The 26,292-nt window shown below is 37.1% G+C and overlaps 1 protein-coding gene across 6 annotated transcripts in view; it reads right to left on the bottom strand.

Annotated features, from left to right (window-relative positions):
• Positions 1-26,292, bottom strand: part of PAM (peptidylglycine alpha-amidating monooxygenase) — a 109,757-nt gene that overhangs the window by 79,643 nt on the left and 3,822 nt on the right. Inside the window, exon 1 of one of the 6 annotated variants that reach the window (XM_036402698.2) lies at positions 9,989-10,004. The exons of the other annotated variants lie outside the window; for them this stretch is intronic. The gene's annotated coding sequence lies outside the window, so the exon portion shown is untranslated. Of the gene's footprint in view, positions 1-9,988; positions 10,005-26,292 lie in introns of those variants that run through there. 6 annotated transcript variants of the gene reach the window in all.

The following is a 26,292-nucleotide window of genomic DNA, read 5'->3' as shown; positions in this document are numbered from 1 at the left end:
CTTCTTTTATCCTCCAGAAGTAGACATCCAACTTTTGAATCAGACTTTAGCAGCAGGAAGGGATAATATCAATACGTCTGTTACTCAAGCACACTTTTGGTGGGGTTTGGGTAGCCTCTGTATACGTTTTATAAATTGCATCAAAAGCAGAATAATTTCTGCTAGTTTTTAAGCAAAACCCATAAAAACCTACTGTCATAAAAATCCAGATGAGAAACCTGGTTTTGGTATCTCCTTTCAAATTATCTGCTCAGCAAAATTGTTTGTACTGACATCTTTACAGGAAGACACAATCTGGTACAGCAATCCATAGACGTGCCAGTGCTTGCTGGCAACATGCCTGCTGAAGAGAGTGGCAGGTACAGCAATATAGGGATTGAGGGTCAGCATTCTTGTCTTCTGAATAAAGGACTCACTAATGCCCAAGCAAAGTTAAATTTGGATCTTTTAAGGCAAGAAAAAGAAAGTTGGAATTGCTCTGTGATGATGAAATACAAACGTGTGCCAGAGATACTCAAGGGGTTACTAGAGAGGAAGCTGGAAACTGGGATATGGTGGGGGCTTCAGGGCTGAAACTCCATGGTATAAACTCTACTTTGTATCCAATAATCATTGGATACAAAGTAGAGGACAGTGCAAAGTGTTAGCCAACAGTTTGCTTATTTTATAGATTTTAGGTATATGTGTTCTTCTGAAAATAAGGCTTGAAAACTCAATGCCAATTTTCTCTCCTCAAAGCTGGATTATTCATACAACAGCTACTCATATCAGCCTAGTAAGCACTTCCAGGTTCTTTTGATAACACATTTTTACAATCACCTTTGTATGACTATGTAATGATTTACTTTAAGTCACAGTGTTTGTGAGGAAAACAAAGGCCAGGAATACAGTTAATAAATGCCATCTCTAGCTAAAGCCTTCGAGGAAGAAATGGTGTTGTGTATCATGGGTAAAGATTCCACATCTACCACGTGATATAGAAATTAACCACACCTTTCATTAGATCATTTCCTCTTGTCCTATCACTTGTTACTTGGGAGAAAAGCCTGACAGGCACCTGACTATAACCTGCTTTCAGGTAGTCGTAGAGAGCCATCAGAGCACACCTAGCAGTTTAACTCCCAGCTTAGGGCTGTATGCACCACTTGCCTCCTCTATATAAGTAACCTGAAGCAATAGGATTGAATTTTTTTTGTGTTACTGCAAGGCAGCAGGCACAGAAATTCCCCAAGCACTGCAAGACAAGCTGTGCCAGGATGCCAGGAGCCAGAGCTGCACACTTTACAGCTGCACTGTAGTTGCATGGGATTTCAATCATAAAGGCCCTATCTATTAGCACTGTAACTGTACAAAATACATCAACAAAAACCCCCTATGTATCACATAGCTTTTGTTTCCTATAGGGAGCCTGATGAAGGATAGCAAACTACATGGAACAAGTAGAAAGAAGCAATTTTGAAGCAGCAGGCATCAGTGTCACTATTACGAGATGGGTCAGAAACACCACAGACTCTTTTATCCCTCATTCTGACTCTATGATCCTTTTAAAGGGACTCAAGTAAGGAGACAGCTCCATACATAGGTCTAGTTTACAGAAGCAAAGGAGAATGGCTGTGCGAGGAAGGATAAAATTAGTAGAGAAAAAAACCCTAATGCTGTTTAATTGCATGAACTCTTCACATGTTTTTAACATAGATAGATGGAAGGTGATCTTCATTTCCTTGTCACATGCTCACCACACAAGAACTTTACCCAAAACCTCACGGCTAGTTACTGTGCCATCTCAAATTTGTTGCTAAACAGTTTTGACAGATGTTAATACTTTATATGAAATTACCATTAAGGTTTTTAAAGGGGAAGACAGGAACAGAGGATGCAACAAGCATTTTCTAGTAAATTTAGAATTTTTTCTACAATCTGTTGCTTTCCCCCATGTTCAAATTTTCCTATTCATCCCTTTCTCAAAACAGACAATTCTATATAATCTCTCATTACTTATACTGTACTTTCACAAGTGTTTTGTATCAGATGACAAAACTCCTCTATCATTTATCAGTCTTGGCACTGTACTTCAGCTAAAGAGAATTAAGTCTGATTTGGCATTAAACTGCAAAGAAAAACTCTTCCACTTTCTTTAAGTTATTTAGAAATCAGAGAGGGCTGATAGAACTTGATAATTGTGCTGCTTTTGGAGAATGACAAAAAAGTGACGAACACCACCAAAAAATAGATCTGTGTTAAAATAAGCTATATTTAGCACTACATGACCAAAAACCAGTACTTCTCTCCTTCATCATGACACTGACAAGTATGAAACAGAATGCCTGACAGCTTTCCAGGGGGCTTTAGCAGCTACTGCTGATGCATTGCAGAAAACAGATTTACCAAAAGGCCTATTTGCACTATGCGCTTTCCTACCCACCCAGTTAAAGACATTTAAGCAAACAGACATCAGTCACAACTGCTCTTTTGAGATGCTGTTTGAAAATAAATGCAGCATGTATCTGAAGTTTGCTTTCCTGATAAGCACTGGTTGATTTTAAACAACAAAGTAATACTAAAGATCCATTTGCAAATACAGTGGGGAACCAGGTATTCGGTGGCAGCCCTATCTTCAGTTTTGTCAGTCAAAATGTTGTACAAACTAATAATTAGAACATAAATAATAGTGCCCATAAAAGAAATCAACAAGTTAAAATCTGACAACTTGCTTTTGAAAAAAAGGTTTTATAATGCAAATCTGCCAGCAGAACACAAACATTTATCTATTTATATATGAGATGCAAAACCAACTTTTAAATACAGAAAGAAAAGGTTGTTTTCTTGTTCAAAACAATCTTACTAGAATATTCCCAAAAATGCATTTCATTGATAGCTATAACTAATCATACTAAAAGTGAGAAATCACTTATTTTTTTCCCATGCCCTCTTCTGCATCCCATACAAAAATTGTAATGCTTGTCTGTGTATGGTACCTCTAAGACAACAGACATATCTTCATCTTTCTGGCAGCTACCTGACTTCACTGAAGAGGTTTTTTAGTTGGTTGCTTTGTTGTTAGCTCATGCTCAGCACCGAGTAATACTGACTGCCACTAAGACCTACTTCACCTACAAGCTCCATCTGTGTTTTAATTATTATAGCAAAAACATCCACTACACCTCCAATGGCTCCACAATTATGCAACATTGAAAGATAAAAACTCCTTTAACTAAAGGAGGTTTTCCATGGTAGTCATAGGGTACTGCTTACAGAGGAAATGGTTAAAACACTGAAATATTAATAAAAGTTTAACAACTTCCTGAAAATAACAGTTTTCTGTAAAAGTGGATGTTAAAAATGCCCTCTTAAACTCTCATTCATGCATAAAATAAAAACATAAGCTTATAGTTCACACTCAAGTACAAAAAAAAATATTATAATTGAGTATTTATCTTCCTTTTTGAAGCATTCTTCTCTAAACTTCACCAATAAAGCTTTTAAGGCCACATTAACAATGAAGAATATTAACACTTAAGGCTAAATTAACAATGAACTCTTTATATACTTCTCTATGAATGTGGGTACCATGTATACCCTATACACTATTTAGATATACCTTAAGAGACTAATTCACAAGTGCTTCCATGATACAAGGCAGTAGCTAATTCACTACAAATTGGGAACTACAGTGCACATTTATGCAAGGCCTCTTGTAACTATGTCAAGAACTAAAATCAAGCCTACCCATACCAGAGCACTGCCGGCAACAAATCATCACATCAGTTCTTGCAAAGACATGCTGCCCTCAATAAAGCTCACCAGAGAAAAGTACACGCCACAGTTAAACTGGACAATTCAAAGATCTTATCCTGGAGTTTTTCCCAATTACAATATCTCATTTTAGTTACAGACAAACAGAAATACTTACCACTTGTAGTTTTTACAAGGTAACTTCTATTAATGGGTGAGCCACTGTAACCAACAAGTAAAATAAAAATACACTTTCAAACTTACTTCTAATTGAAAGAGAATGCATTTATAAAGCCTAATTAGCTCTCAAGAACAGAACTGTTTTGTGATTTTTCTTTATTTTTTAGCCTGATGAGTTGAAAAACTAATTTGCATTAAAGCAAACTCAAGTTTTTCCTAAAACAAAGAAATTGCCACATATCACCTTCTTAGAATGAAAGAAACAGGTGACAATTCTTTTACTGCCCCAAACAAGATACATAATTTGCTATTTGACAGAAATATACATGAAACCAGACAGTCCTCTTTCCAAGATTTCCTGAAATCACAAGTTTGGGACCAAGTGTCTTTCTCCCTTTTGCGTCTTTAATAGAATAGGATGTGCTTAGCTGGTTGGGTTCCTGTTTTTCTTTGATGGTGCCAAATGACCCTCTTTTATCTCCCCTGCAAAGCCACCACTCCTTAAGAATCTGGTCAGTGTGGAAGAGGAAACAGCTACTATTTTTAGCAGTTTTGCAAAACCGCACTGATTCATACTCAGACAAACTGATTAATTGTTCCAGGATTCTTCTGTGAATTCATCTATGTGGCCCAGGATTAGCCTAAGAAAAAGCACTCCACACTAGTCTGGTTATTCACTGAACAGTTACCATATCCAAAAAGTCTACAGCAGTGAATACCTGAGCTGGCAGTCAGGCTAAACTCAAAGAGCTGTCAGCCAGGGAACTCCTGAGGCATTCCCATTTACAGGTAGGTTTCTTCAAAAGGGAAAGGGAGGAATGGCATACCACTAATTGGAGTACTTCACAGAGGTTCAGATTTAATCCAGATTTTCTAGGAAAACCTCGGAAATTTGTACTGTGACATTCCTTCTGATGGACTGTATAGACTTCTTTAAACAGCAGAATGTGGCAACACTGCAGTTCTACAGTCCTTTTCTGAAGAACTTGCTCCTTTTTTCCCTTAAAATACACATACCACTTCTTCAAAGATTTCTCTAAGAAAGCACTATGGAATAAACTACAACCTTCAAATTGTGTTAATTTTTTAGTTAAAGAAAAAACAAGCAAACAAACAAACAAAGAAAACACCCTAGAAATAGTACAGTGGTTGTAACAGTTCTGTTTTCTTGTAGGAGTCTTACCTTTCTTCACAAGTGATGGATCCACGTTGCTTCTCACACACTAAAACTTCTTTCAGGTGTATTGTATGGAGAAAAGTTGGTAAGACTCCTTACACCAAATAACAGGATTCACCAGCCAACTTCTACCACTCAGCTCTAAAGTAAGACAAACACTTCTAGACTGTCTCAGCAAGTAATGGAAGTCATACATTGAAACCTTGCAGGAAGGTCCAAGACTTTCAGTCCTGTAGAAAACCAGATGGACTGGCTGAGTTCTAGACTTAAAGCTCCCTTTTGACTCCTAGCCTCTCCCACCACAAAGAGCTTACAGATCTACATGCAGAAAACTGAAAATAAGATTCAGGTCCAGTGTAATGAGCAGCTTTCACTGAAGTAGGTATGTTGTTTTCAGCCAAGACTCCAGCAACACCTCCAACTGAAGTAATTTACTTCAATACTAATTCTAGTGCATATAAATTAATATAAAAATAGCACTGTTAAAAAAACCCAAACCAACCAGACAAACCCTCACCTACAGCCTGAGGTAACACATGATGTAACTTAGGAACAAAACTTGAAAAGTACATATTACATGACAGCCTCTTTGCAGATACTATATGGGCTATGTTGTATTAATTAGTATTACTGTATTTTTAAAGTAGTGTGGTAAATATAGTTTTAAGTTATAACATAATGTTAAAATAGAAACTATGTGATATAAGATACTTTTTTAACTAGCTCAAGAAAGGGATGAGATAATCAAGAAATTCTTCGCACAGAAAGAACAGCAACACACCTAAATCCCCAAGAGAAGAATTATTGCCTCCTTATCAGAAGAGACCAACTCCTTCCTGCCTTTGAGGAGCCAACAAGGGGGAAAAGTTGACAATAACCAGAGAATACCCTTTGTTTGAAAAGAATTTATGCATCATGTATGAGATATATGAATATGCAACAGGCTATTGCTTTTAAGGGTTAATCTTTTGTTAGCATGTGTGCTTTTCAGGGCGTAATTGCCCTAGGAAAGCACCCGGAAATCCGTATTCCTTTGCTTTTTATTGTCCTCTCTTGTCCTAACTCTGATTGTCCAAAATCTTATTGCTCTAATTTTTATAACTATTTTTATAACCATTTTATTATTATTAGACTTTGAAAATTTTAAAACAAGTGACTGGCATTTTTCACAAACACTATTTTATTGAACCATAAATTAATGCTCTTCTAGATGCACAACACTGCTCCTATTCTTGAGATAAATACTCTAGAGATTGAAAATAAGAAGGCAAAACAATCACAAAGCTTCAAAATTTTGACACTTAATCAGGGAAAAAACCCAATATAACATTAAAAAATCCTAAAACTTGGAGGGCATGGAATAGGGGGATTGAAAAACACAACAGAACCTATACATTTCTGCATGTACAAATGAAGATGCTCTAAATTAAATTCTAAGGAAAAAAGTACCAGTGAAACCTCATTTTCCCCACATGTAGAACACACTACATACTATCAAGGGATTCTCTTGGTTTTTAAAAATTCTCCAGAATTAGACGTTGTACAGAGACAGAGGCAGACCAGCCAATTCAGACTAACAAGCTCTAGAGAATGCTAAAAAGTTTTTCTTAGAACACTATTATTTTTGTTGTATATTTAGCTTTATAGTATTTTTCTCTTAAAGATCGTCTAAGCCACTTGTCACTACAAAATATTCATATCACAGCATATGACAATATTCCCACCACCAGAAGGCAATATTTTCAGAACAGGAGAATATATTTTTGGAAATCAATATGCTAGTTACCAGTCAATATGGAATGGAAGTATTTATAAAAGCCTTGAACTTTGGAAATCCATTCAGGAGAATGTCAGCTCTTCCTATCTAACACTTCCACCTGATTTATAATTATTATTATTACACAGATTTAAACAAACATGTGTATTTGGTTCCAGACAAAAAAAAAAAGCACTTAGACAAAAACAGATACAAAATATTATGGAGATTTTTCTTCATTTTCATACAGCTACAGAGGAGGATCCCTGTATCTCTGGGGCACAGATGAAGCATGATTTTTGGAATAATGTGGAGGGAAAAAAAAGACAAAAAGGACACAGCTGTTACACAGTTACTTATGGATTTTTCTATATTTTTAACACTCCTGATTAAATTATCCAATCTTACAGAAATACATGAGTGCTTATCTACCAGTAATTACATTTTGTCAGAACAAAAATATTAGGTACTTTTTTGTAAGCCAATTCTAGCAAGATTATGGCACATTTTTTCTCCTATTGACTGAAATACCAGGCAAAACACAGAGCCTTCATTGCCCCATTCCACATGCATGTGTACAAATAATGTCAGAAGAGATAGAATGCAATTGAGTAAATTTTATTGATTCTGAAAGACTATGCATTTCCTCCATTATTATTAACTTCTGTGCAAACAAAGATGAGCTGCATGCTTTAAATATTTAACTATGCAAAAATGATTAAAGCTTTGTGCTGGAAGAAATCTGGCCAGATCATGCAGACCAAGAAAGGTAAGGTGGTCTCAGTTCCCACCTCCAACCACGGTGAGGTTAAGCATAAAGCCCCACCATGCACACAAAACACATGTATCATTGTACACTGACCAGCCATGGGGCAAGGAGGGAGGTAGAGGGGGAGGACGTCCTAATTTAAAACCAGCACATCACTAGTGTCAGGTCTTGAACTCAATTTCCTTGTTCAAACAAGTCAGAAATTTGTCGAGGATGTCTATCTGAATAGTAACTTCCCTAAATATCAGGGAAAATATTCAGAAACTGACCACAAAATCTCATGTGCCAACCAGCTATTTTTTCTCACAGTTGTATTTGAACAGGGAGATTTTAAACTCCATAAAAACCCACCACAATTTTAAGCACAGATTTTCAGCTGTACTTATGGCTAAGTTGATACAGCAGAATGTGCTCAAAGCTAAAGCTCTGCAGAGCAACTAAACCAGTCTTGTCTACTGTGACAGACTTTGTGAGTCCACAGATTCCAGTGGAATGGGCTTATCTTGCCATTGGAAAATCTCTCTGCTTTGCTACAGACTAGGTTTGTGTTGCATCAACCCACTAAACAAATGCATCCCATGCCTGCTGTAGAGAGAAAAGAGCACCAGGAGAGCAAGACTACTCTTTTCAACATTGAATTAACTTAGCATCCTCAAAAACTGTTAGCTTTACCTTAGATAATGTTCTAATCTGTTCTCTTGTTAAATAATAGAAACTGAAAGAATTCCCAATTAACCCTGTTCAAGTCTTTTTTTTCCTTCAAGAACTTCTCCTTCAGCCCATGTTTAAGGTAACTATCTCTCTCTTCATATTCATCTTTTTGATACTCTTTTTGCTCTAATTCTGTCATATCTTCCTATAGGTCAGTACCACAATATTATTTGAAAAAAAACATGTTTCTTTCTTTAAAGTAATTCTTATCCTTTCCCGTCAATCCTCCTGTAATCCTGCTTGTTTTCTGCTCAGAACAGAGAAAGCAGCAATGATTAATGACACCACTACAATGGAAGATCTTCAGAGTGCACCCAAACATGCACCACTACAAATGACCTAACAGGATTATAGTGAAAAAACAAACAGAAACCCTGTTTCTGTAATGAACTGTTTGAATGTGAAACCCAAACATGGAGTCAAAAGACTTGGTGGGAGGAAGAAAAAATCAAACCCATTATTAAACATGAAAAGAAGCACCCAACTCCAAACTACTACCATGTAGTAGTAGACATTTATTAAAGAAACATGGATTACATACTAGTTTGTGTGTCTAACATGCCAAACTGAAAACCAATCAAACAAAAAAACAGTGAACAAAAAAACAACCAAAAAAAAAGAATGAGCAAAATCCCCCTAGTCTAACCTCTTAAGCTAAAACAGAAAAGCACAATTCCTAAAGCCATAAAGGAAGACACTGCGAACAATCAAAAATTGTATTACATACATAAACAGACTTTATTTTTTAAGCGTCAAATATTCAAAGTTAATAGGCATCAGAATCTGAAGGGGAGTTATCAGTTTATCTAAAGTATTATTATTTTTCTATTATTATCCAAACTAATAGCTAGACAGTCAAGAGAGAGAAAAAAAGATCACATATATCTCTATACTAGAAAGCAAAAAAAAAAAAATGCTCAGTCCACAAGGAATTAAGGCTACTCAAAAGGCACAGTATTGTCACTAGACTGTTTTTCCTATTCTTCTAATGCATCACATCTGTTGCAATTAATAGCATTAAAACTGTCAAATGAGTCGGTGCATATTAAGCATTTTCCTTAAGAGACGTCAATAGAGGCCCCCTTTCCCCAAAACAGACTTAAGTGTCTAAATAAGCCAATGTTATGATCAAAAGAGAGAAAACAGGTACAGGTTAAGAAAAGTTACTTGCATACTGTATATGCAGGGGAGAGAGGTACAATGATGGACTTGTGCAATACATACCACCTTAATGTAGAATTTCCTGCAACATCAAAGCCCTTTTTTAATATGAGATTGGTGTTAATTGCTGAGTTCTTGTTATAATAATAAATTTTTTTAAGTGAACATTTTTCTCTAAGGTAATACTCCCCATGACATAATTTCATTCATCCTCTTAAGATTAAAAATAATTCTCTGCAAATTTTAATTTGTAAAAACCTTCTAACTATATAATAAATCAATTTGGTTTACTTCAGGGATTTTTACTTTACCTTTTTTTATATTCATGAAAGTTACCTTGACTTTGTCATTACATTTAAATTACACGAAGCTATGCAATTGGTTCATCTAAAACATACTTCATGCATTTAGTGAACAATGCAACAGAATAAACAAAAAAGCAACACAAACTTCAGTGTGAGGATACATAAAAACTATTCAATATGAAGCAACACTCACTTACCTTCCAGTCTCATTAATTACTAAAATAACACTGGATAACAGAATGTATGGAGAGATGCTTATGATCTTTAGTGAAGGCCAAATAATCTTCATGTAGATGCTGTGAACAGCCCCTGTATGCATACTGACATCATCAGTAAAGGCTTTGAGGCAAAGGATACTATGGTAACCATGCGATGTGCTGAAAGAGAAGCCTTTAATTGCTTTAACAACTTCCTGAGGCTTGTGATACTAGGTTTCCATTTGCTCAGAAAGAAATGAACGTTGTCACAGAGGCAGTGAGTGTGCTACTGCCCAGAAAAAACCCCTGCACTGAATCCTGATTCTATTAATTGTGATACAACTTTTTAAATTACAAGTATCATAGCTTGAATTCATTATTGAAATCTAACATCTGGAAGATCTGTCAGGAGTCAGATGTCAAGAAGCAATAATGTCAAGGCAGCAATTTCATAAGCACTTCTGTTTTCTCTATTTGCATGCATTGACACCATCACATTGAGATATTATCTTCCACAAGTCACGGAAGAGCTTTAAGTGTAGAACGTTCTTTTGCGCTAGAGGGTAAAACACTGTTCACAATGAAATCTAAAGTCCAGCTAATACTAAAGCTCAGGCGTAATATAAACTGACATGCTGTGAAAAAAAGTGTTTATCCTGGTATCATGTCTCTTTCAACTTCAATGACTATTAGTCAGTAGATTAGTTAGGAAGGACAAAACTCTGGGAAATATTACTAGCAGTGCCATGATATGGCCCAAAGACAGCTGAATAAGATTATTTTGGCTGTTTTCCAGAAAATTGAACTACCATCTCTTCATTTTGCACACAAATAGCTCAGCAGATATTTGTTTTCTCAAAACTCAAGAATAACCACGTGACTAACAATCAAATCAGAATTACAGAGCTAGCTGGGATTCCTTCAGTTTAGAGTATCTAGAAAGGCGACCATAAACTGATTTTTTTAATCAATGTCATTGTTTCAATTCTAACATTAATCAAGCCCTTGTGAAGAAGTTATGATTTTCACACTTAGGTTGAAAGCTCTGATCATCAGATGCGTAGGTTAAGAACAGTACTGGGCCAACCACTTTTACAACTAGACATCATTTGGTCTTGCCAACCAAATTTTGCACTCTTATTTTAAAAAAGCACATTTCATGGCTCCCTTTTCAAGCTCAAGTGCAAATTTCCTCAGATCCTTCACACACCTGCTCTTCATAGGAAATTTTCTGTACACACATGGTTTCAAAACCATTGATCTAAGGAGCAATAGTGCATTGCCCTCCACCCCAGTATCTTCTTGTATATAATGCTACATAGACTTCAGAGAAAGAACAGAAGTAAAAAACAGCTGGAGACTTGCCTTTATCACAAAAGCAACTCAAGTTTCTGCTATATGCAGGAATGCAGAAAGCCATACTACTGTTGATCCTGTGTTGAGACCAGTATTATGTGTCCAATGGACACTAACAGCACTCACCCATGCATAAATACAGAGAAAGAGCAGCTGAAAATCATCGTTCAACAAAAGCAGAAGACTGTACCCTCCAACTCCCCCTTAGAAACTGATGTTACAATCAAGGTAGCTCCTGTTAAGAAACCCAAGTCAAAAGAGCTGACAGCAGTATCAACAGTTGAAACTTCTTCTAAAACCAAGATATACAAGATCTAAAGGTGCTTACCTTACCTCAAATTAATTTCCAAGTTAATAGCTTAAAAAAAACCCACATCAGCCTGAAGCTGAATGTAAAACTTGCTTTAAATTCAAAGCAATAAACTTCTGACTATTGAGTAGAAAATATAATTACAAAAAATAAAAATGAAAACACACACAATTTAAAATTGCTAGATGACACACTCAGCCTTTTTAAAGTGACATTTTTCCAAAACACAGTTCCTACAATCTCCGTCCTGTTTTGGGGAGGATCAGACAGTAGCTGCAGATCTAGTAAATTACATCCAACCTCTCAGAGGATGTAATAATAAATAAATCAAATAAATCCAACACCTCAGTTATTTGCATTTAGCAGCTAAATGACTGTCTCAGTTTTTTCCAACTAGAATCTCAGGTAGAAGTATTTGTCTGGGCCAATTCCACTACTTTCTGTTAATCTCTAGTTAACTCACTTGACTGCTTTAAAAACGAAATAAAATGAAAAGTTTCATTGTCCAGTTCTCGAAGAGTAACTTAATTTAGTATGGAATGCTAATACTGTCAGGATCTGGATATATACAACATCCCTCCTGCAACTGCTACAGAAAAAGAACCAATTTAGGTTAGACATCAAGTAGGGAGACAGGTATTGGAGGCAGATTAAACATACCAGATGACAGTTTTTCATTCTTCCTAATATTTCTTTGAGCTGATTAGAGTCTGGTTTTAAGAGCACAAAAAAAAAGAAACCACAATGAGCAGTAATTTTATTTTTGTATGTCTGTGAACAGGCACAAGCTTAGGATGTCAGCACAGAATAAGGCTGCAAATAATGATGCAATGGCATGTAGAAGAACCATCCTGACATAATTTTTGAGGTCACATGTAATGGTTTCCTCTTATACCTAAACTTCTAGGACCATTATACTAACACTTCAGAGTCATTCCAGATTCTCATTTCTACAGCAATAGAAAGAATCAAAGAGTAGCTCAATCACAGCATATTATGAAGTCCTGCTTTTAGTAAGAGAGATTTCAATCTATTTCCTGGCACTCTTCCACAAATTTCTTCCTCTACCCAAGAAGGCAATATAAGGGCTGGAGCATCTGTCCTCTGAAGCCAGGCTGAGAGAGTTTAGTATAAGCTGTCCAGTCTGGAGCAGGGAAGGTTACAGGGAGACCTTATAGCAGCATCCTCCTGTAACTAAAAGGGGTTTACAAAAAAGGTGGAAAGGGACATTTTTAGAAGGACATGTTCTGTTAGTAACAAGGGGAAATTGTTTTGAACTGAAACAGAGTATATTCAGATATCATATGGCAATGTTTAGATATGATATGTGGTTGGTGAGGCACCGGCACAGCTTGTCCAGACAGCATGGATGCTCAGTCCCTGGAAGTGTTTCAGACCAGGATGAGGCTCTCAGCGACCTGGCCTATTGCATGTGTCCCAGTCCACTGCACAGGATTTCAAACAAGATGATCCTTAAGGTCCTTCCAACCCAAACAATCCTATGAGTTTCTATAAAATCTCCCCTCCACATGGAAATCTGGGCATATGCCCTTTAACTGTCTACCTGCTAAACAAGCTGCAGAGGTACCAGCTTACACAGTAATGAACATTTACCACATAGTTAAAAAATTGCGAAAATAATAATAATAATAATAATAATAATAATAATAATAATAATAATAATAATAATAATAATAATAATAATAATAATAATAATAATAATAATAATAATATTTGTCAAAACAGGAAACACTAAATTGGTATTACACCTAAAAACCCATACTATTAGTATTATGGAATGTAAGGGATAACAAACACCAAGTTAAATTAGAAAATATTTTGAATTAGGAGACTTATTGTGTTTTATTTCATATATGTACAGCTGCAACTAAATGAGGGAGGTTTCTCTAATTTTCTATAGTGACATGTTCCCAAAACAGAGCAACAGTTCTTATCACAACCAACATCAGTGGCAAAAAGGAGGCAAAGAACTCCAGCAGCAAGTCCTTACTCTGTATCATTGGTTCCTGAACTTGGTCATATCACGGAGAAAAACACACTCACATAAATAATACAGAATTGTTTATTATAAATATAGAGAAATATATAATATTATACAGAAATTGTATACAGAAAAGTATTTTAATTACTTCATGTACTTCTACTATAAAATCTCTGCAAATCTCTTACTTAGCACCAGTTCCACTTCAAACATTCGGACTGGGCAATCTTAGAAGGCTTTCACAGAAAGAGCTTTAATAGCAGAATGCTACCACAATTTTCTTTTTACAGATACTGTTTATTCCTGCCCATATCTTCACAATAAACACATGTTTTCTGATATTGCAATGCTGGAGGAGGAGACCACTGTGCAAAAACTTCTGGAACGGCCACCACCATCATCAATATCTTCAAGGAAAGGCAGAAGGGGGGAGCAAAGCAGCAGCACAATTGTGTTCTCAACAAGCTACCTTGTTTGTTTGTCTCAGCCACACAAACCTTCTCCCCTTACAGGCCTGGAATATCCTATTTCTCTAAGTCTAGGCATCCCTTTAATTAGCCTTCTTAAAAGAACATCTACTGCCTGGGTAAATTTGCTGTATGTAAAACAGAGGGATAAGCTACAAAAATGAACACCAGAAAGAGACAGGACTATACTCCTGAAATAGATACAATAAAGTAAAATATTAACAAGTTGTACCTAGGCACTTTTATTGATATGTTCACATTTGGGAAAATCTAATTGCTCAGTAGGTCTTCTTTTCACTTCAAGTACAGCTGTGGAGATTGAGGTCTACAGACAACACTGAACCCCAACACCCACATACAGTAAGTCCTTGTCACATTGATCCCTGAAACACACAAACAGGATTTTTGTAGAAAACAAGACTTCTTGCAACTCCGATACATTTCTTCAAAAGGACTCTCAGTGTACACAAGAGGCATTTTTAAGTGCAAATATAAGAGGTCCTCTAAGATTAGTAGGGGTGGAACAGTATACATCACCATTTTTTGAGAGCAAAAAATGAGGCACTTGCTAAGACTGTAGTCTTTATTGTTCAAACCTCATTTCATTTTACATTTCTGTATTTCAAGCAAAAATTTCAAAGTAAATCTCAACTTTACATAATCTAAAATTTTATTCATGTTCTGTCCAACTGTTCCTCACAGAGACACTGAAAAATAATCAGATATTAACCTTCTTCCACCACCTTAACTTTATGCATGCTCAATGACCAAATGCCTTCTGCAGCTCTGCCAACAGAATGATAACAGAGGTTTTTATAAAAATCTTACGGGAAAATTTCCCAATTTGCCCTAAAATAGGGTTGGCCCTCAGTCATTAAATGCCACCATTTCTTTATTGCTTTGCTGGTTTGAAGGCTGACTAAAAGTGCACCAAAGGTCAGCTAAATGCTTCAGAGAACCAAATAAAACATCCATGCTTCAAAATTCCTCATTCCACTCCACAGTCCTGCAGTAACTTCAACACTTTCATTCCAAGGAGCATGCTCAATTTACACTGCCTCCAAATCTCAAAGAAGTCTCAGTGACATGTCCATACCAAACTAATTCTGAAATCAGAAACTTATCTGAAGAAGGGCTTTTTCACAATAACCTCCTTTTCAGATGCCTGTAGCTTTTTTTTTTAATAGCAAAATGAGTTATGAAAATACCTCAGCCTGCTTGTGGCACAAGAATTACTTCCTATTAATGTTCCCAAACTCAAACCCTACCACTCCAAATTGAAGTTTGGGACAGTGGACTTTTGTGAGTTACCTTTCCAGACAAACAACCCCTAAATGAAAAGAAAATGAGAGAATTCGACACGTGGCTACAGTCTCTCTCCTGTAACCACAGAATGTCTGACAGAGGGGTAGGTTAAAAGGATTAGAATGTTGGACCTAGTTTTCATTCTGAAGTGATTCACAACTAGCAAATCTCCACGCAAGGTGTTTTACAGATGAAGTGTGTTATTTCTGTCTTCCAGCAGCTTCTCTCTAGTCACTACACAGAAATATAAAAGGTCATTTTTAATCAAGGAACTATTAATATTTAATTAAAACATGTGAATGCCTTGCAGAACAACTGGAAGGCAAGCTCAGTAAGGCAAGACACATTCACTAATTTAGCTCATCTGCGACAGACTTCACAGCAAAATGAGCAACTTACTCTCTTTTTTTGATTCTGGTCCTGTAGGTGAGCAAATACAGTTTATGATGGAAACTCTATTTTTATTTGAAGATGACTCATAATGGCCAAATTCATTACAAGACAACAGACATGCCTGATTTAGTCAATTAAAACAAAGGATTTGTACTGTGGATTATGAAATAAAAGTTCTGGTAACGATCTCTGCAACAAAGAGCAATAGATAAAGCTGTAGTATTTTCTCAAATCAGGTTTCACATATAAACAAGAAAGCACAGACATAAAAACCAGAACCAATGCCACTGCATCATGTCTTTGTTAATGATTTCTTTGTCCTATGCATAATAAACCTATGTAGGTCTAAAGAATGAAAATCAATATATCCTTGATGGAGTAAAAAACATACAGAAAATTGCTTTTGATGGTTATTTATTATTTAAATGGAGCTTGCTTTGTCAGTGTGCACAAAACAAAAAAAGGAAACAGAAGCAGAAAAAATATTTTCTTTATAGTAAAAATTTAGTAAAAAATATTTCCTTTATAGTATATTGGAAAGAAAAAGGTAGATGCTAAGAGAAGCAGACTTTACCTGATTCAAACAAATCACCTTTGTGCTTATCTGCATGTAAATCTATTAAAAGATCCCTCTAGTATATTAGCTGTCTTTTAAATACAGCAACACAACCTATATACAGTTATAATCCTTGGCTGAAATACCACAATTTCATTAAAAGCATATTCTTTGCTTATATATAAACACTAAACTGAGACAGAAAACAGTACTTCAAGGCAGATAGATGACTGCAGCTGCTCTCTCATATATTAGAAACTAACCAGAACAGGACCTGAAACTGCCAACATCAGCAGCCACAACCACTGAAATAAACCAACTCCATAGAATTACTGCATAAAATATATGCATATATATATGTATGTAAAGGCACATAAGGAACCTTATTTGAACCAATCTCTTGGTCTCATTATATGCTAGAAAGTTAGAGGAAATGTCATACTAAACATCATGACCTTATCAAATCCCAGGGGAAGTCTACAGTAAGGAAGACGTACCCTTGATCATGGTCAGGGAATACTTAAACCAGCTGAACAGATGTAAGGTCACGGGTCCTGATGGGATGCACCCATGATTGCTACTCTTCATAATCTTTGATCAAACATGGCAATTAGGAAAGGTGCACAAGGACTGAGGGAATCATCTATGAGGGTGAGTAGGACCCCAGTGAGGTTGTGGAGAGCGTAACTTTGAAGATTTTCAAAATCCATCTGGACATGGTCTTGGGCAATCTGCTTTAGGTGGTCCTGCTTGAGCAAGGTGGGTGTCCACAGTGAGCTCCAGAGGTCCCTGCCAACCTTGACTGTTCTGTGATTCTGTAAGGAAAACTAATAGTTATTTTATCTGTCACTAAGTATTTTGAACTGGAAGAGATGTATGTGCAAACACAATGAGAAAACATAAACTAGTTCTATGTAATTTGTCCCGTATAACTATACATACATAACAAGAGTCCCCAGAATTATTCATATTATCTTAAACATCAAGTTTTGATTCTTCATTGATAGTTTTATTTGGTTTATATGCCCAAGTACTAGCAGTAAGGTGCCTGCAGGGGGGCTTCTGTGAGGAGAGAATGTGCCAAAAACACGTGGTACCAAATGATCAGAGCAGGGGACTAAGCCCTTCAAGGCAGGAGGGTGGTACCTCTGGTGAAGTTACAAAAATGTTGCATAGTAGAGCGTGAAAACCACAAGTGAGGGACAACCCTGCAGACACCAGGGACAGTGAAGAGAGGAGGAGATACTCTGAGCAGCAAGACGTGCAGCCCCTGTAAAGCCTCACACTGAAGCAGATACCAAGCTTGCAACCCATGAAAGACCTCACTGCAAAGCAGCTGGAGATGCCCTGAAGGAAGCTCCAGCCCACTGGGAGTCCATTCTTTTGTATTTTCAATTGGCAATAAATCAAGTTCCTTTTCCTCAAGTTAACCTCTTTGCTCATGATGGTAACTGATGAGTGATCTCCCAGTCTTTTTAGCTTGGGCTGTTCCACTTATACTTTCTAAGCTCATCCTGTTGAGGAGGGAGAGTGAAAGAGCAGCTGAGTGGGGATCTGGCAAGGCCAGCCAAGGCCAACCCATACCATATCCCATGAAGATTTTAAAATAAACAGGCCATACTCAGTAAGTGATTGACACAGCTGTTCAGGCTCTGATTTCACCAAAGTAGTAACGCAGCTGCGAAACAAGGCAATTCACTTTTATATGTGACTATGCCAATCTAGCATCAACTGAAATTTCAACTTGCAGTGCAGAACATAGTCAGCAAGTGATAATTGCAACCCCTGACAACTACTATCCATTCATTAAAAAACAAACACAAAAAACCCCCCAAAAATCCACAACTTCAAATAGAAGTAATAACCAGATATAACACTTGAAAAAGATCTTAGGTCAAATAGCACCTGGTCTAAGCATCGGTTCCTTACTAGTAAGTGAATATACGCTATTATAAATTGAAAAGAGATCTTATATTCAAATAATGTATACACACATACAATAACTCAGAAACTCTTCCTAAGCAAACGCCTGCAGGTTGTATGTAGGTCAAGTTGTCTTGACAGGGATGAGAAGATGAAATAAGACAAAATGTTGATCTACATGATTTGAATATCAACCAAAGAAAAGATTTAATGCTTGATGACAACTACAATAACTGTAAGACTGAGCCCTGTTGTGAATGTACAGGTACATTGACCAACAGAATGAACATCATGACGATACTATTAGAAAATACATTCCATTCTTTGGAAACATTTGCTCCTCAAAAAATCTAGTAACGCAAATACAAAAGTTCAGGTGCAGTTTTCAACAGTGGCCTTCTGAATTCAATGTAACAATAACTCCATATTAATTTCCCCAATTCACTTCTCAAGAAAAAAATACTACGTGACAGAAGTAAATAAAATTTAGAGGAAGCAACAAAACTAATGAACTACAAAAAATTAGAAATACAAAACCCCATAATCTACAGAAAACCTTACCAATTCAGAAAATCAAAAAATAGATAGAAAAATATTTTTAACACATATTTTGAAGACATAACTGAGGAAGCTGAGAGCTACTTTTAAAATCACCAAAAAATTAAAAGTAGAAATAAAAAAAAGAAGGAAAACCAAAACACTCTCAGAAATGTGGGAAACAGATAAAATTACCTTTCAGTAATATTATTTTTTAATAAGCAACTATTATAAATGCGACTGACAGAAAAAATAAAAGGAACCAAGAAGACCACAATCACCAAAAGGAACAGTGCTAACATTCTGATACTTGTGAGGAGTATTGTCAAAATAACACTCCTTCTCCTCACAGACATAAAAGGTTTTGACAAGACAAGATCAGGTGATAGATACAGTTATCTGAAATAAAAGCAATAACGAATAAAGCTATCATTCCTTTAGTTTCTTCCCTCTCACAGCTTCTTTGATATTCTAGAGAAGAAATGCACAAATTTCAAGTTGGAGACTGCCTGTCTAGAACAAGGGAGAGAGAAATTAATGAGAACAACTTTGAGAAAAATTTAGTCTGCACTGAAAGTCTTTTTTGTTTTAAAAAGCTGGTTTAAGAAATAAAAAAATTGATAGTGATAGTACAATAATAATAGAATTGTACAATAATAATAGAATAAAAGCCCAAGTCAGAACCAACAGAGAGGATGGGGACCTGGACTCCACCTTACTGGTGGAATAAATAACAGTGACAAAGGTGACTTTAAGCCAAGGCTACTCCTTTTACTGTCTCATGTATTTGTCAAGATTACCAACAAACCTGAGTAAACTAACACGGTATCCTATACTTCACTGCCAACATACCAAGAAACACGAACCCTGAAAAAATTTCTTAGCCTATTTCAGAACAGAAATTCTTCAAAAAGCGCTCACAACTAACAAGATTATAATTTACAGCCTATTTTTAAATTATATTGTGAACAAATATCCACTAAATGGATAGACAAAAGAGAATCTCAGGAGAAGAAATTATAGAGAATAGCGTAACTAATATTGAGATTATTTGTAGCAGCAAGACATTCAAATTACCCAAAGAAGACAGGAAACTGTACTTATACAAACAAATACAGCTCGGTTTGACATTAATTAAATCATTAAATCCTTTCTGTTTGCAAGTTAAGGCCTCAGGTGCTATGTCTTCCAAAACTAGTCAAATCAAGGGAACATGCTTGGCCAAGATCAGCTCCTCTTGATTCACTGTTAGGCTCTAACAGAAGATACTACAGAACCCTGGAAGTTCACATTGAGGTGCCATCATCATGCAATCACTCCTCTCTGGAGGAGTGATGTGGCAACTGGAAAACCCCTGGTGCAGACTTTCAAAGTTACCTAAGCAACAATATTGGCTTGAGAGCACTTTGTTACTATTGCTATACTAAGCTCAGGTTTTATTTCACTTTATCTAAGAGCTCTAAAACCAGTGCTGCTCACACTGGCAATCTATTTTTTTCCAAGTTTCACATTATGCAATTTAAGTATCAGAGATGGCAATAAAGGAAGTACCTCAATGAAAATTGATTTCTCTAAACAGAGAGAGATACTATTCCACGCCTGTTAGATCCATTTCCTACCTAGCCAGAGTTCTGGATCTACAGCAAGACCATTTGAAAAGCAAATCAAACCAAGAAGTTTGAAGGAGACAGGAAAACATGTGACAAAGACAAGAGCAAAACTAGTGAGACAACAATTCTGAAATATGAAAAAAGCAGCAAAGAAAAACCTAAATCTCTGAGTAGGATATGAAGGTTTAACTACTGTACTAAAATACATTTTAAACAGAACTCAGAGAATGACTGACACAGTTCTCTCCACCAATGGACTGCAGTGGAACGTTGGAACACTGTGCCAGTGGTCTCCTGTCAGCAGGCAGATCATGGGAGGAGACAGGGGGCATAAAAATAACTGCATCACAAGGTCTGTCTTTTGGGTCTGGTCTTTTGGTCGTCTGCTTCCTGCCCTGGCCCTAGCCTGTTTTTGTCCTTTTTGCCCTGGCTCCAGCCTGCCTTTTGGCTCTTTCGCCCTTGCTGGCCCTTACTCTCCCGCAAGTACTCACCCTCCCTCTCGCTGCGCATTTGGCTGCACTCCGGCTGACCTCCGAGCCTTGTGTGTAGCCTGTGTCCCGCCCCACCCCTCGCCTGTCCCAGCCGCCGCCTGTCCCGCCTCCCTGTGTTCTGACCGACGCCCTGCTTGCTTCGTTCCTGCGTTCCTGCCTGCCTCTAGCCCTGCTTCGCCGGTCCAGCCCGCCACCACGATCCCCACCGCCATCCTGTCCAGCGTTCCGGACGTCCCGCCCGAGCGCCCCCTCCCTCACTCACCTGGTGTCCGGCTGCCCGTGGCCGGGAGAGCTGTGCCTGTGGAGCCGTGCCTCTCCGAGGGCTGCGCAGGCTCCCCAGCAGCCAGCGGGCACACGCTCCCTGACACTGGACCGTCGGTGGCACTCCCTGACTTCGGGTGGTAATGCCCAATTTTTCTGTCTCCCCCCTCTTTCCCCTCATTATTTTTCATCTTCCTTCCTCCTTTTTCTGTCTTTTCTAGTCCTCTTTAGCAAGTCAACTCCCTCTTTTTTTGTTACCAATAAACAGTTCTCAAATACAATACTGTCTCGTTTGACTTATTTTCATCTTAGACCATCTGTTTTTCTAAGAACTCCCCACAGTTCCCCACAGTGGAACATGACACACTACCAAGCTGTGAAACTTGTGACTTAAGGAAAATATGAGAGATAATTATTCTTCCTGAGAAAATGATATAGGAAATTCCTTATGGGAATTATAAGGTAATTTCACATAAATTAGTACATTTTACTCTAGCTTATTAACTAACAATTTAAGCCTACTTTAGATTTTGAGATCACATCCTAAAGAAACACATTTTCAGGTGTGCAATGCTGTCAGTAAAAACAGACTCAAGCCATTTCCAGAGGTGGACTCTTACCATGTAGCAGCAGGTAGACACAGCACACAGGTGGAGTCCAACTGTGTAAGAGACACAGGATGCAAAGATGATTGAGGGACTACAGCATCTGTCATATGAGGAGAGGTGGGACTGTTTACAGCCTGAAGAGAAGGCCTGGGGTAAAACCTAATCAATACACGTAAACAAAAGATTGTTCAACATGGGATGAATGCATGTCAGACTTTCCACAGCAGTGTACACTGACTAGAAAAGAGTCAACAGGGATAAATTGAAACAGAAGAAATTCTACATGCAAAAACGAATACAATTGTTCATCATAAGAGTGGTCAAGCATGGGAAAAGGCTGCCAAGAGGAGTTGTGGAGTCACAGAACTACTCAAAACCTGAGTGAACACAGTCATATGAAACCTGATAGAGCTGGTCCTATTTAATTGAGGATGGAGTTACACTACATCATCTCCAAAAGCTCCCGGGCACCTCAACCAGTCTGTGATCCTATATTAATCTCACAGGCAGAAAGCTGGGTGAGACAGTCAAAGAAAAGACAAAAATACCTTTTTTTGGTTGAAAATAAACAAAACTGGAAATCACTGTTTAATTAACATTCTAGTAACTGTCATGTGTAATAAAAACTGTTATATATTAACAGCTTTTATAAGAACAGCTAGGTTCTCCAAAGTAGATACTACAGCATATTAACTTCTGAAAGGACTACAGTAAATTAACATTCATAAAATAGTGATTAAAATACATTGACATTGTCTCAATACAAACAACAGTAAACAAGCAGAAAGCAGTAAGTATTTCAAGTCAGGATAAAATGGATGCTTTCAAATCCAGCATAAATCCTTAATCTCTTCCATAATGAGATTGGAATGCTTATTACCACAAAATCCATCTCCTTAATTTGAGGTCAGGGTACAACATGCTCACAAAAGGAATTAAAACCAACTGAATTTAACCAATCTGAATATAAATAATTAATGGAAACTAAAGAATATAGCATAGAAGTCTGAAACAGAGCTAAGAATTAAAACAAACATTAGCTTTCCCACCTCCCTTTAAGTGGACTGCTGTAAGCAGGCATGGCTGACTTGATCTGTTTTCAAATTCCTTTTCTTCACTCCTGCTTTCGGGCACATGAGTGAGGTTCAGGGAGAACTCTACTAAAGCAAGCTGACTTGTAAAGCAAAATAATCACTGACACCCTGTAACAGTCACAAAGCAATAAGCATTGCTGTTATTCTTGATAAAACACTCAACTACAACCATCTAGAGTACCTGAAAAGATGTAAAGGTGCAGTTTCACGAAGTGTTAACTCAGCTGGGAAGGGGTAGAGGGAAGAACCACAAATGACAGATGGGTATGTGCTTCAAAAAGAAAAGGCTATGGCTTCCTGAAAAGATGAGGATTAAGAAGGTAAGCATAATTGCATAGCAGTTATGCTGATGCATGTTAATGAATCTCACAGAACAAAGCATTTGACTATTCTCAATAATTACTAATGTAATCCTTTAAATATGTTAGACATGAGAAGTAATACATTTACTGTGACATGGGCTAGTTGCATGACCCATTCCAGTCTTTGATTTTCTCTTTCATTTCACATTAGCCTGATTTTCAACCTTAGTCTTTCACTTCAGTTTTTCAGTCACTAGCTCATATAAGCTGATCTTCTATTCCAGTTTTCTTCCCTTGATCCTGATTCTTGTCAGCCCAGCCCAAGAGTTCACAGTTTCTCCCTCTCCTACCAGGTCATAGTCCCAATGGTATCTGCAGACACGTTTCTTTGCAGAGACTGAGCCCCATTTGCTCCCACAAACTGACCTTCAATGAAACTCTTCCCCTCCTTCCCAGTTCACCTACTTCTCTTTACATTCCCTTCTAGTCTCTGTTTGCACTCCTCTTGTTGTCTTCATAGCAAAACAACACCTCAACTTTCAACTGGAAGACTTGAAAACCAATATTCAGTAACTTGTCAATGTTACAGTCTGTAGACCACAGAAACTCACTGTGGGAACTATCAGACAGCCTTCTAAGATGTCAAGGCTGACCAGCATCCCATGGTTTAGAAACGTACCATGGACCTACTGTTACTTACAAGTACATTAATTCACCCTAGTTTCAATAAAGGTGCTTTATTTAAACTGAATCAAAGAGAAAAGAAAATTGAATAGATTCTGAGGTAAAAAATAATTAGAAACAGAGAGAAATTAGAGTGGCAGAAAAATATATACATACATTATCTTAGCAAATTATAATATCTTTCTTCAATTAAACAAAAGATCATTCCCCAAGACAAAAGAAAATGCAGTGGAGCTGGTCAGAGGTGGGGAGATTAACTATTTTTTTATCCATACTACAACATGGGGGATTATTAAATGTGAGAAAAGTGGATTAGAAGATGTAAAAAAAAACCCCACCAAAACAATTCAAAACGAATGGTTAAACAAAGACAATTGAAACAAGGTTTCAAATGCTAATTTCATTAACTGTTTCATAAATATAGCCCAATATTTGTATATCTGAACTTCCTCTGATTCAGCTTCATTCCTCTTCCTTGCATCTTATCACTGTTCCCCAGAGACAGCAGATCTGTATCATCTGCCTCACTTCCTTCTTTGAGGAAGCTGCAGTCTGCAGTGAGGTCACATTCAGCCTTCTCTTTTCCAAGCTGAACCCAATAAGCTCTTAGTTTTCCCAGTATGTAATGAAACAAAGACAATCTGGACTTTTCAGCCCAACAACATGAAGTCTAAAAGTAAACATGACTGTTCTCTACACAGAAGTATATACAGAGAACAAAGTATGTATTAAGCTACTGAATGATACTAAACAAGAACAATAAATATATACAAAGACTGAATAATTTAGATTGAAAATTAGATTGACATTTTTGAAACAAGCCAGAAAGGGTATGCTGTAGGCCCTAATTTTTAAGATGAGTAATTGTATTATCAAATGGGTCGAAGGACATTACTTAGAGGTCTGCAACAGAAAGCAAACACAGCTAACACCCCCCGCCCCACACCCATTTTTATATGTGGGTGGAAGGAATAAGAGCAAAACAAATCTTCTGTAGTTTTGTAGTGGCCCTCTAGTGTTAACCTGGTCCTGTGCTCTGAAAAAAAAAAAAAAAAAAGAAAAACACAAACCTTAAGTTCAATATAAATTCATTTCCTCATAATCCCTTTTTGTTGCCAAGTATGAAAGACTAATAATCCCTTTTTTGTTGAAGTATGAAAACCTGAGGCATATACAACACAGAAGACTGAAAGCGAGTCACTTGCAACATATGACCATCAGAAGAAAACTTTTTTTTTTGCTTATTTAAGTCTGGATTAACCCTACACACTAGGGACTCTGACACAGAGACAGACAATTTTACACAGAAAAACCTTTGAGATACCACTGTTTTGTAGGGATTTCTACAGAAAAGTACTTGTATTAGTACACTAGGACCACAAATGTATAACAGCACAGACTAAAATACTAGAATAGGACTGAGACAACCAAGTGGAACCATATGATCCAAAAAAGAATACTGATAACTGTGGAGTGGAACTGGGAGGCAGTGATGGAGTATGTGACCATACCACATTCATGGATCACCAAATAGGATATGATTCAACATCACCCTCAGCATTCTTTGTCCAAAGGGAAGATAAATGCAGCAAAGATCGTGCAACATCATTATCAGGCAAGAATAAACCAAAATACACAGTGGGGATTTTGTAAACAGCATCCCTTTCTCCCTTGTCACTGCAAGTAATCATACTGACAAGATAGCCATCTGTCCTGGCCCTCAGAAATGTAGGACTGCAAAAGCAAGAGTATGAAAGGATGCCAAAAATCTCATAGATTTCAAATACAAGTTGATGAAAATAATTTGTTCAAAAGGAGAAGTCATGTTTCCACCTATGCAGTGATCCATTGAGAGTTGCTGCACTTAAACTCTCTTCTCATATGATGACATACTCTGTTTGGCTATTGCAGAACCTTGGTATCTTAAACCAGAGCACTTGCTAAGTTACATCTGTTGCCTAAAATGCAGGAACTTGATCATTGCAGTATGAACAGCTGAGGTTATTATTTATTGCTTTTCATTGCAAAACACACTTTGTTTTTTGCATAAAATGGTGGGTTCTGCTAAGTATTTTCATTGTCAAGAAAACATTAATGGGTGGTGGGAAAGCAAGAAAACCCCTTCCTCTACAACGCATAGAAAGTGCTCAGAGGGCTTGGAGTAGTGCTGCAACAGAGCTCTTCCAACTAATGACTGCTAACTGTCTTCTTTAGAAACAAACTGCCTGATCTTCACCTATTAAACAAATTGGAAAAGTATGCACTCTCCTAGCATCTCTTCATATATAATCTATATGTATCCGTTCAGAGGCAAGTATTCAATTTCATTCACATGGATTTGAAAGAGAATCTCTACCCAGCTTATGTTTCTCAACACTAGTAATAATAAACCCCAACATTTTAGA

Source organism: Molothrus ater, assembly GCF_012460135.2.
Source record: "Molothrus ater isolate BHLD 08-10-18 breed brown headed cowbird chromosome Z unlocalized genomic scaffold, BPBGC_Mater_1.1 matZ_random_MA35, whole genome shotgun sequence".
Classification (NCBI taxonomy): domain Eukaryota; kingdom Metazoa; phylum Chordata; class Aves; order Passeriformes; family Icteridae; genus Molothrus; species Molothrus ater.
Note: the sequence above shows the minus strand (reverse complement) of the source record. Positions and strands in the feature narration are given on the sequence as shown.